This window comes from Gymnoscopelus microlampas, assembly GCF_963454915.1.
Source record: "Gymnoscopelus microlampas genome assembly, chromosome: 5".
NCBI classification, from domain to species: domain Eukaryota; kingdom Metazoa; phylum Chordata; class Actinopteri; order Myctophiformes; family Myctophidae; genus Gymnoscopelus; species Gymnoscopelus microlampas.
The window spans coordinates 53,228,292-53,234,291 of NC_139942.1; positions in this window are offsets into that span (position 1 = coordinate 53,228,292).

Genomic DNA, 6,000 nt, shown 5'->3' on the forward strand with positions numbered 1-6,000 from the left:
CTGCAGCTGGTCCACCACGACCAGCGTACCAGACTGGTTTGATGCGTTCAGGGCTAAGTTCTCGTAGATGTCATTGCCTCGCCCGACCAACACTGAGCTTTTCCTAACAGGGAAAAGGTCAAATAAAGAAACTACACGTTAGTGGGGAACGCTAATTAAACGCCCTCAGTTAAAAATTAAGAGGTCAAATTTGCTTCCTTTACAGAAACAGGTCCTGTTTTTCGTTTACCAGCAGAAAGACTATTGTTCAATCTGTAATAATGTCTGTATTTGATTATGGGGATACACTGTATATGCATGCTTCACTCTCCACACTGAAGCCTCTGGATGCAGTCTACCACATTGCTTTGCGTTTTATTACTGGTGATATTATCTCACCCATCACTGTATTTTATATGATAAAGTGGGTTGGCCATCTCTCGCAGTTCATAGAGAGCAACATTGTATTTTATTTATTTATAAGGCCATGTGTGGTAAACTTCCTTTATACCTAACCTCGCTTTTGGAACCAAAGGTTACTGGTCACTCAACATGTTCACAAACACACATTAGATATACCAGTCCACGTAAGAGCAGTGAACATGGAAAAACGATAGTTACGCATGTAACTACGGTTCTATGAGTCCCGAATGACCGCCAGAGGCGGTGCTTAAAGCACTGAATGGTTCTCTTGCGCATGCGCAGTTCGAGTATTGTATACCAACAACGTCACTTGTGACCCCTGGATGACCCGGAGGAGGCTATATCATCCGGAAATCATCAAGGGATCTTTTCCTACAGAATCTTCTCGCAAGAACACGAGGATTCTGAGTGACAGAACGCTCTGGCGGTCATTCGGGACTCATAGAACCGTAGTTACATGCGTAACTATCGTTCCATTTCGTCCCTGCTAACCGCCAGAGGCGGTGCTTAAAGCACTGAATGACTTATACCAAACGAGTCACGAAGAATCCTGATTACAAAACTCAAAGAGTAGAATCGGAGGACTCTGGTAAGTGGACCACACCTAATGGTGGGGAGTGGCAACATCCACCCAATAGAACCTGGAAAGCGTGCAGGTGATGCCCGTGGGGCCACGGCACAGATATCTTCCAGGGGTACCGCTCTCAGGGTAGCCCATGATATGAGGACACTCCTGGTAGAGTGGCACCTGATGACAGATGGCAGCGGACGATTACTCGGCCCATAGCGTGATTGATGGCATCCACAATATAGTGGGACAGGCGCTGTCTGGAGAGAGCGCAACCTTTGTTAGGGCCACCATAAGAAGAAAGCCGTTCTGACCGCTTAATGCACGCAGAAGGTCTGACATAGGCTCTCAGGGCCCGCACAGGGCACAACAGTTCCAGCTTGCCCATCCACTCTCCTGGTGGAGGGTTAAACTGTAGCCTTATAGGCTGGTTGAGGTGCGAATGTGACAGCACCTTCAGGGAGGAACGCTGTGTTCGGCCACAGAGTGACGCATAAGCCGTCTGAGTTAGTGTTGTCAAAAATATCGATATATCGATAAATATCGATAATTATAAAATAAAAACGGTTCAATATGAATTCCCTGTGGTATCGATCTATCGATACTCCGTTTGTTATAACGATACTCCGTTTGTACCTCTGCCGTTGGTGAAGAAAACACTTGCGCAACAGCGCCAGCCAGGGCCAGTAGTACACACACACACACACACACACACACGGCGCAGCCTGACTGGAATGCAATGCATGCAGAGCTGCAGCCCCTCCCCTCTCCACTCTGTCTCTCTAGCCATGTGAGTGTGCTACTGCTGCTGAGCTGCTCTGGTGCGAGTATAAAGTTAATGGTGTGCGAGTCGCTTTTCTATTCTTAAAATGGCATGTGCAGATGCAGGACCTTCGCTGCCCGTTTTAATTGACAAAAAGAACGCCAGAAGTGTAGTTTGGAACTACTTCGGATTCGAACCCGATGCACACGGACAGCCAAAGGACACGAGCAAACCGAGGTGCAAGCGATGCAAACGCATTGTGCCGAGCAAGGGAGCCAACACGAGCAACCTTGCATCACACCTCCAGGACAAACACAAAGACCTATACAAGGAGTTCAGAGAGGTTTGTACCATAAATGAGTCATTAAAATCGTCCCGCGAGGCCAGTAAACGTGTTTGTTGTTAGTGATAGCGATGATGGCTAAAGCTAACTGCAGTGCATATCCGTTCTAGAGAGAGGATACGGAAACGATTCTCAGTTTGCGTGTGTGTGGGTGGGGGAGTGGAAATGAACAGAACTAGTTTGAGTAGGCGTGCCTTAGACCGGATGCATTAGTTATCATATCAATAGAAACCCTCAAACCAATGCAGGAGTAGACTGGTAAAAAAGAAACGAACAACTTATATGATGTTGTGTGAGTCTGACACACACTACTTTTGTAATATACTTTTGTTTATTTTAAGATTAATTGATAAGATACGTTATTATAAAGGCCATTGAAAGAGAATAACTTAAATGCTGTAACCTGCTCCTGCTAAGCACAAATCTAATCATTTATTTTTTACCACCATAGTCAACTAACTGCTTCATCATGGTTTCTATTCATATCAACCAATGCTGTTGTGTGAGACACACACAACAGCATCTAAATTATTCTATTTGAATCAGGCATTCAATATAAGTTATAACTTTGTTATCTTATCAAATTAATCTCCTAAGAAATAAATCAAAGAAAGTACATACACAAATAAAGTATTGTAGGTAAGCACAATAGCACATCACTACTTTAGTTTAATGTATACTTACTTTGTTTTTCATTCAAGATTAATTGATAAGAATAAGATGGATAATAGTTCGTTTTTTATAAAAGCCTGATTAAAAGCAAAAAACTGTTTTTATAAAACTTCTAAAGATAGATTGTTATATTTCTTTCAGCGCAAGAGAGATGCTGAGCTTCAATCTGAAACTCAACGTGCAGCCAGTCACTGTCCACTGGCACAGCCGAGTGTTGGAGAGACCTGGGATCGACAAAAAAAGTATGATGAAGACTCGCAAGAGGCCAAGAAGATCAACAGAGCTGTAGCGACTTACATTTGCATGGACCAGGTCCCTATTTACACTGTAGAGAAGCCTGGGTTCAAACAGCTTATTCGGCAGTTAAACAATAAATATTCCCTTCCATCACGTAATTATTTCATGGACACTGAAATCCCAGCCCTGTACAATGAAATAAAAAATACTGTCACAGACAGTTTTGTGGGGAATCGCTTCTTCTCCTGCACCACTGACCTGTGGACCAGCAGGGCCAACTCCTGTTTCATGGCAGTAACTATACAGTTCATAACAGAGTCCTGGAAGATGAAGAGCTGGTGTCTGGGCTGTGCTGGGATGCACTCGGATCACACAGGGGACAGCTTGAAGGAGGCATTGGAGGAGATGGTACACGAAACATGGAAGCTGGACATGTCAGATATGGCCGGTATTACTACTGATAATGCCTCAAACAATAAGAAGGCATTTGCCTCCTTCACATGGGTTCCCTGTTTTGGCCACAACCTCCACCTTGCCGTGGGCAGGGGCCTGAATGTAGGCCGTGTGCCTGAAGTACTGTCGAGATTAAGAAAGACTGTTTCTGCGTTCAGCAGGTCTCCAAAGATGAATCGGATGTTAAAGATAAAACAATCACCTCTGAACCTAGCAGACCACAAATTGATCCACGATGAGCCCACACGCTGGGACTCAACATACCAAATGGTAAACAGATTCTTAGAGCAGCAGCAAGCAGTCTGCCGTTCTAGCTGAGGACCGGAAGAAATGGCACCTCATGCCCAGAGACACGGACATTGTAGCTCTTCAGTTTGTGCAGGAGGTATTGGGCCCTCTCAGTGGTTACACTGATGCACGGTGAAAAACATACCACACTCTCCTCTGTCCTTCCCCTATGTTGGAAAATATTCAAAAATTTGACAGTTGAGGAAAGTGACAGCAACCTAAAACGTCAAATTAAAGAATCTATTGGAGGGGATCTCAAACAAAGATATGAGAACCAGAGTCTGCAGCTACTACTGAACACAGCCACGTTTCTTGACCCAAGGTTCAAGGACAGTTTTGTTACTATGAAAGAAGAGGTAAAACAAAGTCTTGGCAATTCAGTAGAAACAGCACAACCTCCTCCAGAACCAGAAGCCCCACAGCCAGCAAAGAAAAAGAAAACGGATCTGAAGGGACTGCTATTCAGCACAGGGGGAAAAAAAGAGTCAAGATGTCGAAGACGAGGAGGAAGCTGCTGTAGGACTCACAAAAGAGTTCATTATATATGACAGAATCTGTGAAGAAAAAACAAAGGACCCACTCGAATGGTGGGGAGAAAACGACAAATTGTTACCTCACCTTGCCCACTTTGCCAAAAAGTATTTGTGTATCTCTGCTTCAAGTGTAGCATCAGAGCGTGTATTTAGTACATCAGGGCTCATTGTCAGTCCAAGAAGGACACGACTTACAGAGGAGCACATTGACATGTTGGTGTTCCTAGCAAAAAATCTGAGAGGGCCAGAGGAAGAAAAGAATAAGATGATAAACCTACCTAGCTAAGCTAGCTACAGAGAAGTTTTTGTACTTCTTAAGCAATAAGCAGTTGCACTGTTTCCCTTTTCCTTGTTTTTTTTTTTTTTCAATTTCAGTAAAATGTTTCTAGTGCTGCCAAGTGCCTTAACTACCTTTTGAATGTGTTTGAATTGTTTCACACAGTTGATCATTTGTTGTAGTAGTACAGTACTATTGCTCTTGACTGTTTTGTGCTGCCTTTATTTCTACTTGAAATGCCTGCCTTGCCTTTAAGCACTAACTAGACTCAGACTGTCTAAAATGTGAAAATGCACTACCTCCTAGGGCTCCTAGTTCCTATGACCGTTTTGTGCTGCCTTTATTTTGACTTGAAATGCCTGCTTTTTAATGTGTCACTCAGGCTTATTTTTTATTTTTTTATTTGGGCATTGTTACTGATTGCACCTCTTAATTGATTTGTTGTTGTATTTGATTTTGCACTAAGCACTAACTAGACTCAGACTGTCTAAAATGTGAAAATGCACTACCTCCTAGTTCCTAGTTTTTCTTTAAATAAAAAGAAAACATTTTGCACTCTGAATTCCTGTGGTTGCGTGGTATCGAATATCGTATCGAATATCGTAGCGTATCGAATATCGTATCGAATTGTATCGTACAATTCTTTTTGTATTGAATTGTATTGAATTGTATCGTATCGTATCGAATATTGATATTTTTCAAAATATCGATATCGAAGTTAGAAATCCAGTATCGTGACAACACTAGTCTGAGTTCCACCTCAGACGCAAGTCATTGACAGACTGGGCGTGCAGCTCGCTGACACGCTTCGCTGAGGTAAAGGCCAGGAGGAATGCCGTCTTACATGACACCCACCTGGGAGTCATGGGAGATCCCATGCTGGAGTTTTCAGGGCTCTTGGAGGATGCGACCTCAGGGCCCCCCTCGGGAAGAGGGACACTAGACCGTGGCTTCCCCACTGTGGCTGTGCCATTATAGATTCTAGCACGTCAATATGATATTGCTGCTAGTATGTACACTCTTAGAGTAGAAGGAGCTCTTTTATCGGCCCTTGTCTAAGAGGGACTGCACAAGCTCCAGAAAAGTAGGCACAGAGCAACGCACTGGGTCTTCACCCTGACCCATACACCAGTTGGAAAACAGCTTCAGTCTGTTATCATACTGTAGCCTGGTGGATGGTGCTCCTGCATTCAGGATGGTGTGCCTGTAATGCACAATCTATGTAATGCGCTTTGGATAAAAGCGCTATATAAATGCACCATTTACCATTTATGCCTGACTGGGTCCGCACGGCTGCTCAGCAGCGGTTTGGGCCCTCTGGCAGCCAAACACACAGTCGGGGAGGTGTCGAGGATTGGGATGCCAGATGCGACCTCTCCTGTCGGGGAGGCGCCATGGCGCCCTGCGACTGAGTCTGTGCAACAGAGGAAACAAGTCCTCCCTGGCCAGAAGGGGGCCACCAGC